We start from the raw sequence: 10,327 nt of genomic DNA on the forward strand, positions 1-10,327 counted from the left end.
CTAACCAATACTCGACACCCGTGAATGACACAGACACAACGAAAACTATATTACCTCTCTACCCCTATTACACCGATGTCGTGGGTTTGCAACACTGTTTTTTCCTTACACACGTGACGAATTTCCTTACCTGGGTATGAAATAACGAACTTCCGCGTGAGACAGCAATTGGTTTCATAATCAAAACCGATAAAAACCCCATTCTAAATATTTTAATTTCTCTTAAACTAGTAATCGGACATTAAACCCTCAAACTATGTTGAAATCGTCTGCTGTGGAACTAAGATACTATCATCTGAGATGACTATAGTTAGTTTAAAAATACGAATTTGATACCAGCACTGTACCTCTGTAACTGATACAGCTGTGAAAAGAAAGTATGCGTCGTTTATTGAGGACTTTCTCAGAATTCATTTAAGATATCTCAAACGGTTCCGAAAATTTGTCAGATGAACACTTTAGGTGAATCACTCAGTTCGTCATGTTCTAGGATAACACCATCTACACAAGTATTATACTATGTCTTTTAAAGGCACACTCGTTTCCATATTTGATATTTTCACATCTGTAGCCTTTTCCGGTCCGCCCCTCGTGGTCTCGCGGTAGCGTTCTCGCTTCCCGAGCACGGGATCCTGGGTTCGATTCCCGGCGGGGTCAGGAATTTTTCCTGCCTCGAGATGACTGGGTGTTATTGTGTCGTCTTCATCATTATCATTCATCCCCATTACGGTCGGAGGAAGGCAATGGCAAACCACCTCCACTAGGACCTTGCCTAGTAAGGCGGCGCGGTTCTCCCGAGTCGCTCCCCTACGCTCTGTAAAAGAAGTATGGGACTCGTCATCATCATCATCATCAGCCTTTTCCGATGTTACCGAATAAGTGAACAGATCGTTGTAGGTCATTTTAGGTGCCTGATAGTCCATGAAAACAGTACTGGGTCTACTAACCGTCCAGCTTCCCGATGTAAGGATTCAGCAGTCTAACCCGTGTGTCGTGTTCCGTGACATATGAACTATATAAAATCTAACTATGTTTTCCTTGTGGGTCTGTCGTAATTTCCCGTATCGACGACATCCCTTTGAGGTGTTTATTTGTTCTTTCAATCATGTTACATTCTCGTCGGATAAGATATGAGTCACTCTCTCCTAAAGAAGCACACGGCCGCTCTGGAGCGCTGCAGATGGTACTGGAATGATACGAAGCGCTTTTGTGGTCCTCCAAGCTTGCGAAAGTCGTGGCAGTGAAGTAGTGTGAATATACCAGTGGGCTGCATGGAATCATCACATAAGCATGATTCGACGTGAAAACGTGGCAGAAAAGCAAAAGGAGCTGCTGTATTGGGCTACACCGGGAATAAAGTTGCCCGATTGGTTATCAACGCGGGCTGTCTAACGTGTCTATAACGGTTGATGTACCAGCAGCAGTCATATTAACAACGCCTAAGAACAGTGGGCGAGAACATTTCCTAAAGACATGGATGGGGGCGAGTGTAGCGTCTTTTGACACTTCGTTTCAAATGCGACAGCAACTGTCAGTGAATGCAGAGCCTCTCAACAGTTTCAGAATGAAAAAAACCGAAAAGGCTCTGCATGCAAAGGATATTTGGAGTCGAGTACCTCGGAAAAGGCCCTAGCTCGCAGCGGCATGTAAAGCTGCACGTTTTCAGTGGACCAAACAACAGAGAAACTGGATAGAAGCAGACTGGAGGCGTGTAGTATGGTCCGAAGTGTCTCGTGTAAGGTCCTCCAAATGATGTCAGGAGTGGTTCCCAAACTTGGGGTAGCTGAGGGATAAGATGAAATCTTCTGAGCGGTAAAACGAAAAGGGTTTAGTTTTGTTTCTGTAACGAAGCTAAATCACGTTTATGAGATCATTACTGTTATCAGTATTTCGTAAGACTGTAGCACAGCTTACACATTCCACTCACAACACACATCCTGTGTAGAATGCACCGCCGGCCGGTGTGGCTGTGCGGTTCTAGTCGCTTCAGTCTGGAACCGCGTGACCGCTACGGTCGCAGGTTCGAATCCTGCCTCGGGCATGGATGTATGTGATGTCCTTAGGTTAGTTAGGTTTAAGTAGTTCTAAGTTCTAGGGGACTGATGACCACAGCAGTTAAGTCCCATAGTGCTCAGAGCCATAGAATGCACCTATGACAATAAAAGTTAGGCGTGTCTGTCATATATTCTTAAATGTCTCATGAAAACGCCTTCTATCAGTTGTAGGTAGTTCCTGCAGTGGACCAGAAACTGCTTCGATACAATAAACGAACTACTTGACATCACTATGCAACAGTAACTATGAAATGGCTAGTATACTGTTGTGCGGCCTATGCAGTATCAGCATTATTATTATTATTATTATTAGTGGCAGTAGTCAGACACATAGCAATCGCACTGTGAAATCTTCCAGTTTCTTCCAGTGCAGAAGTAAGGGTCCAACAATCAAGTGCTTTACAACCAGTAAGTACAGTGCAGACAACGGTAACTTGGTCGGTTTTAAATGGTTGTGCTGGGTGTGGGTGAAGCAATTGTAGCTAGGGAGACGAGTGGTGGAGAAGAAGTGTATTTTGTGCAAGTATCTACCGTACCTGTGGACAGTCAGCTTTTTCTCTGAGAAGGACTTGTAGGTAGCACTCGAGATGCATACGGAATTTCTTCAACATTCAATATGAAAGTAATTTTTAGAACCAACCAGTACTTATTGCCTCACTGACTCCGTTGTTCGGGGTTTAATAAAACACCTACAAAAACTAAACATTACTTGTCTTCCGTCGTCTTGAAAATGAGTGTGTTCTTTTTCATTCTAAAGTTTAGTTAGGTTTTAATGTTGATGATGATAAGGGGGCGGGTGTTCTACCTAGTATCTGATAGCACTCAGAGGTAATGGTCTCAGAAAGGTTGGATTCGCTCAATCAGGCTATCAGGATGTTTATTTCAACATTCTCAGTGATCTAGATATTCATGACGAGTTTGGTGCGGACACTCCCGTCTTCTAAGATGGCAATAACTCTGTTTCCACGGCAGCACGCACAGGTTTCAGCTTTGGCAAACACTAAGGTACCCTGTAGCACATCGGCTAGCCTGAGTAATCACCAGGTATTAATCCCGTAGAAACAGTGGAACAGTGGATTAAACGTAGCAACCAACGTACTAGAGTGGTTTCACTTGGATACGAAATGCCTGAAGATACTTGTCGACACTCTTCCTCGCAGGAATGAAGTCACTATGAAGGGTGGAGGCGGTGTTAAAAGTATTAGCGTGTTATACCCAGGGCATGACTTATTTTTTGTCCGGTGCGCTTATTTACTGGAGTTCAGTACACATTCAACGATAGTTTTGATGGACGGATTGTAACATGCAATTTTTGTTATCAGTAATTAGCAATAAGTGTATTCTTAGTGATAAATTTTTGTGACATAGGATCAACTCACGCATCTAGTCAGCCCTGCATACCTACTTATCTAAAAACTTATTTTTTTTACTGGAGCAGATGACTATATTGTTCGTGGTGATCAATTTTGTGCGCAATGTCTTTGCTGTCGAACACATCGTTAGCTTCAGCGTGTAACATTTTTAAGCACATTGATTTCAGTATATATCAACTGAAAACAAAGTAATAAAATCTGACAACACTGCTTTCAATGTTACCGTTAACAGGAAGTTGCAACTAGTACATTGCAATCATTGTTCGACTCCTCTAGTCCGTTCAGGGCGTTGATCTTGATGTGTTGCCAATATTTCGCAGATCATTTAGTATTTTTAATCTTGATGTTTAAATCTACGTCTATTTCCTCTGTGTCTGTTTTGTTTGGTAACTTATTTCTTGAATTTTCAACATACCGTATCACTTAGCGATATTGTGTACTACAGCTAAGTGTCATCCCTCTCTGTATCGAACAGTTTTGTCTTATAAACTACACGTAATTCCTGTCGTATCAGTTGCCTCTTAACAATCATGATCAGAATGAACCTCAAAGCTTTAACCATCAAAGTTCGCTGAAAGTGGGAAACATCAGAGACAGTGAAACGTCCGTTCTTAATAGCTTCGGGACACACACAACCAGCATGATGAGAGACTATAGGCACCCTGCTTTCGGAAGGATTTCAGTCATAGCGTATTTGACAATCGATTCGATCGGACAACGGAGTCCTTTGTGACTTTCCTTTGCAGGCCAGAGGACTGAACTGGGTCTAGTTTAAGAACAGTATATGTATACTGCATGTGTTACCTTTTGTTTCCTATGTCCAGATGAAACAGGATACTGAAATACCGACAAACACAGAAAATCAAGGTAATATATATTTACAGCATTTGCCAAAATATAATTACTTACCCGCGGAAGACCATATCGACATGGCAGACTGGCAGAATACTTCGACAGCAGACTGAGTTGTCGTCGCCAGACACAATGATTGACCATTAGTCAGTCAGTGCAGCTGATAACAACGTAGCTCAAAATGGCTCAAATGGCTCTGAGCACTATGCGACATAACTTCTGAGGTCATCAGTCGCCTAGAACTTAGAACTAATTAAACCTAAGTAACCTAAGGACATCACACACATCCATGCCCGAGGCAGGATTCGAACCTGCGACCGTAGCGGTCGCTCGGTTCCAGACTGTAGCGCCTAGAACCGCACGGCCACTCCGGCCGGCATAACTTAAGTCAGCTCCCTGTACAGACACGTTTGCCACAACTGTATGCTGACTCATCTAAGAATTCTCTGTACGTAATATACTTTGAGAAAATCACATGTTTACTAATAAATATTTTTCTCTTTTTCAGGCTTGGAATACCCTACACTAAAAATGTATGACTGTCGCCCTTGTGGATGTTCCGGGCGTTGCGAGGCTGTGAGTGCTACAAGACAACAGGTACGTCACACTTGTTCCGCAAGCTACATCATCGAAATAGAGTATTGCAGCTTGCTTCTGTAAGAGACTAAAATCGTCGACATGATCAGAAATACCAACCTTACTACCATCAATGGAAACAAAGTTTAAGGCAGTATAGATAGATGTTGTGTACCTCACAATAATGACTGCTAACCCAAAACTAAACACAGAACGTCTATATCACGACTAAAATAAAAATTTTAAAACAAATATATCAAGACTTCTTTCCTCTAAAACTCGTGTTAGATGTCCAGATATTCTAATGTTGGGCCCCAATAGTTGCTTCAAGCAAGTACAGACGTGATAATCGAAAAAATCTACTGTGACGAAATGAAAGTGTAGCGGATGGTTTCAGAACCTCATCTAGCGGGTGCTGCGTCGTAGTGGTAACAGATCACTCATAGAGTTCAGCATAAGAAGAGTTAACGTAAACCCATTTGTTTGTTTTTGTTACGGAAGTAACAGCAGACCACAGAAAGACGCAGTCCTGTAGTTTAATCTCTTCTACAGTTCTGGTGGGTTCACTGCAAATATTTCTGTTTGAAGAGAGAACTTTTGGAATTTCTCATATAACATAAGGGATGCCATCACCAACGAACATAACTCATTTCCTCATTTTCTGTATCGGGTCGACTTAACGTAATTTCAAACAATAGGGTGATTTGTACCCGATGCAAGTAGTGATTCGTAATGTATATAAGGTAAGTACATTAATTTTCAGAAAAAAACAGAACATCTTGAACGACTGGAGATAGGACGTTCACATTCACAGGACATGTACATTAGGATGTTCTGCAGAAATGGTTACCATTTCAGCCACCTCGGTTCAGCATGTGTTCTATTGCCTAGGGCACAGGCACAGGTTCCGCTATGGGCGTTGTACAGAAAGGGTACGGCGAGGAAAAGAATGTGTGGAAAATATTGACATGAAGAAGGGATAGGATGATAGGACATCGGTTAAGACATCAGGGAAAACTTCCATGGTACTGGAGGGAGCCATAGAGGATAGAAACTGTAGAGGAAGACAGAGATATAATTGAGAATGTAGGATGAAAATGCTACTTAGAGATGAAGAGGTTGGCTCAGGAGAAGAATTCGTGCCCGGCCGCATTAAACCAATCAGAAGACTGATGACGCAAAAAAACACTTTGGAAGAGTAGTTGAGCAGAATGTGTAGTACCTTGAACAGAGGTTATAAGATAAATTCAACAAAATCAGAACAATGATAATGAAACAGGGTGAAACAAGTTTAGTACCTGGCGTTTCTCGGGCAAGTATTTATTACAATCTTCTATTAGTCCACCTCATCCTTTCCCCTCTCCCTATTCACCTTCACCACTCCTTGTCGCTGTTCAGTTCCTACCTTCTCCTGCTCCTACTTGTGTCCATCTCCTCTTCCCCCTCTCTCTGTCAATCTGCTTCTCTCTCCTCTGTTTATCTGCTCCTTCCCTCTCTGTCGATCCATCTTGTCTTTCCCCTCTAGTTTCATCTTCTCCTCCCCCCTCTCTATCATTTTCTCCCACCCCTCTTTCTGTTCATCTCCTCCTCTCCCTCTCCCTGGTTATCTCCTCACCTTTTCTTTCAGTGTTCATCTCCTCCTCTTCCCTTTGTCTGCCCATCTCCTCCTCTTCCCTTTGTGTCTCCATCTCCTCCCCTTACTGTCCATTTTCCTCCTATCCCTCTGTTCATTTCCTTCTCCCGCATCCCTCTGTCTACCTCTTCCTCCCCATGTCTCTGTCCAGCTCTTCCTCTTTCCTTTCTCTGTCCTTATCCCCTCCCCTGTCTCGACCTACCTCCTTGTCTTCCTATCTGTACCTATCTTCTCCTTCCACTTCGCTGTCTCTGCATCTCATCGACCTCCGTTCTCTCTCCACGTTATCATACTAACCCCAATAGGAGTCTCGTGGTTCTTACCCCTGCAGCATTTCTCTTCAGATTGTGGTTAATATGTCTTCCAAATTTGACTGACGTCGTTCCAGGGGTTTAGGATGAGCTTGTAACCAGTGGCTTTGCCCGCATACGCACGTATAAAATATATTTCGAACATATTTACCGTATTTCACGCGTATTTGTACACAAACTTCACCTCTGTGTCTAGCGAATTTCATCCTGCAGTTTCCTTTTCGCTCAGCTTAATGTTTACGACATCATATCTCCTGAATTAAGTGTCGCACGATGATGCAGTTATTCTGATTCGTTCAGTGGTATATGTGAATATTGCCAGCAAAATGTGTCACGAATACAGTTAGTAGTAAAGGAAAATGTTTTCGTCAGCGAGAAAATGTTTCGTAAAGGTTTCAAATTATGTGTAAAGTTTGTTTAAAGTCTCTAAATGCTCTCATTCGTAAATACTGGATGACAAAAGTATGAGCCGGCCTTTGTGTCAGAGCGGTTCTAGGCACTTCAGTCCGTAACCGCGCTGCTGCTACGGTGGCGGGTTCGAATTCTGCCTCAGTTATGGATGTGTGTTATGTCCTTAGGTTATTTAGGTTTAAGTAGTTCTAAGTCTAGAGGACTGATGACCTCAGATGGTAAGTCCCACAGTGCTCAGAGCCATTTGAACCATTTTGAACAAAAGTATGTGTATTGTGGCGTCGTGGGCTGTATTGCTTTTTCATTCCCACTCCCGCCCCTGATAAGTGGGAGGCTCTTACCACACACTGATCCTTTCCAGACTGTAAGTGATATGTGTACCAAGTCCGGCTGAAATCGGTCCAATGGTGTAGGAGAAGATGTGGAAGGTACAAACGTACGTACATATATCTATTTTTATAGATTTTACAGATATAGATAGGAATTAAATCAGGCGGTCCCAGGAAATTATATTATTTTGGTAGAACAATAAACTGGTAGCCAAGATCGCAGGAATTCTTTTTATTCCATGATTACCGGTTTCGGCGAAACTAAAGCCGCCATCATCAATCGGATCTTAGGACACATACAGGTTACAACATCAAGGCAAACAATGGTGATATTAATAATTGCCCATAACACGCAGGCCTTACAAAATTGTCATACGTAGCACATAGGCGTCCAAGAGCGATGGAATTATAAATGTTAAGTGTCTCCATGACACAGAAGCGCAAGCATCACATTTATAATGTCATCTCTCTTGGACGCCTATGTGCTACTATGACAATTTTATAAGGCCTGCGTGTTATAGGCAACTATTAATATCACCATTGTTTGCCCTGATGTTGTAACCTGTATGTGTCCTAAGATCCGATGATGGCGGCTTTAAGAATGAGATTTTCAGTCTGCAGTGGAGTGTGCGCTTATATGAAACTTCCTGGAAGATTAAAACTGTGTGCCGGGCCGAGACTCGAAATCGGGACCTTTGCCTTTCACGGGCAAGCGCTCTACCAACTGAGCTACCCAAGCACGACTCACGCCCCCTCCTCACAGCTTTACTTCTGCCAGTATCTCGTCTCCTACCTTCCAAAGTTTACAGAAGCTCTCCTGCGAACCTTGCAGAACTACCACTCCTGAAAGAAAGGATATATTGTAGCACTTGCCCGCGAGAGGCAAAGGTCCCGAGCTCGAGTCTCGGCCTGGCACACAGTTTTAATCTCCCAGGAAGTTTCATGGTGAATTTAGTTTCGCCGAAACCGGTAATCATGGAATAAAAAGAATTCTTGCGATCTTGGCTACCAGTTTATTGTTTTACAACCATCTAGATCGCTCCCACATGAGCACAATGTGCTCCCTACAAAATATTATTTTGGAAATGAGATAATAAACACAGACGGTAAGTTCCGTTATTTTGGCAGCAAAATAAGCGATGACGGTTCGAAGCAGAGAGAGATTACACAATACACACTGGCAATATAGCTAGAAAGCCTTTCGAAAATGCGAAATTTGTTAATATCGAATATAAATTTAATTGTTAGGAACTCTTTTTTGAAGATAAATGTATGGCTTGTAGCTTGGTACGGACGCGAGATGTGGACGATAAAAATCGCAGACAAAACGAGAACAGAAGCTTTGGAAATGTGGTGCTCCAGCATAACGCTGAATATTAGATGGGTGGATGTACTGAGGTTGCACTTAATCGAATTTGGGTAAAAAGAGATTTGTGGCTTGACTCGACTAAAAGAAGGGATTGGTTGATAGTTTCTGGGACGTCAAGGAATCGTCAGTTTGGTAACGGAATGAGGTGTAGAAGATAAAAATTGTAGCGGGAGACCACGGGTCGAATACAGCAAGTATTTTGAAGCTGATGTAGGCTACAGTAGCTACGCAGGGATGAAGAGGCTTACACAGGGCAGTCTAGTGCGGATATCCGCATCAAACGTGTCTTCGGACTGTAGACAACGACAGCAAAGTTTTCGAACACCCTGCAGAATTAGTACGTTCCATTCTGCTCTGGCGCCCCTATTTGCAACCATTAAAAAAAATAGGCGTGCAAAAGGAGAGCTTAGGGGTAGGAAAAAAGTCAGATCGAAAAGCGAGGCGACGTTTTGCAGGCGATTCTTTTTTTTTTTTCTTTTATATTTTTGCCCGCCGCCGTTGCGTTTCTAAGGCGATTGCCGAGTCGTCGCGCTGCACTCCGGAAGCAGAAGGACGGCGCCTTGTTATGCGGGCTAACAAGCAGGCGGGCCGGCCGGCGCCGCGTGTATACAGCCGCCTTAGGACGGCTGATTATCCGCACAAAACCAGGCCCGTGTCTGCCGTGGCGTGCCCTGCGCTGCTGTGCTCCGCTCGACTCGGCTGTCCTTAGCATTCTGATTGAACCTCCTCTCCCGCAAGCCTGGTTCGCTTCTCTCTTTTTTTTTCCTCCTCCTCCTCCTCCCTTCCGTTCCCCTTTTTTCTGCGGGAAACAAATTCGAGGCGAACACACACACACGGGCAGGGCAGGGCAGGGCGGGGCTGCTCTTGCTGCAGCAGCAGAGGCACACACGCCCAGAGAGAGAGCTCAAATATCGGATTAGAAGCACTCCTCTCCTTACCTTGGCCCGCCCGGCGCAGCACTCGAAATAAAAAGAGAATTGAATGGTAAGCTGCGAGAGAGCAGCGTGATTGGCCAGACTCCCGCGGGACGCCGCGCCGGTTGAGGCCGCAACCGCCGCGCCGCCTCAGCCGCGCCCACTATTAAACACATTATTAGCGGGGCCCGCGCCAGCCAAAGCCCTTCCCTCATATTTTCGCCACTCGGCTCCGCCGCCCACTCCTTCCACTTCACGCACGGCAGTTGACTGCCGAGTGTCGCCTTCTACCCGTCCAGCGCGCCTTCCTACGCAGCAATTTCTGGACGGTATACAATTTCCGTTCACTTTCGCGTAGTACCTGTCTTTTAACGAAGCACGTCTCCGCCACTGACGATGTGTATTTATTTTATTCGCCTTCTGCATTTACACTACTGGCCATTAAAATTGCTACACCACGAAGATGACGTACTACAGACGCGAAATTTAACCGACAGGAAGAAGA

The sequence above is a fragment of the Schistocerca piceifrons genome, chromosome 3 (assembly GCF_021461385.2).
Source record: "Schistocerca piceifrons isolate TAMUIC-IGC-003096 chromosome 3, iqSchPice1.1, whole genome shotgun sequence".
Classification (NCBI taxonomy): Eukaryota; Metazoa; Arthropoda; class Insecta; order Orthoptera; family Acrididae; genus Schistocerca; species Schistocerca piceifrons.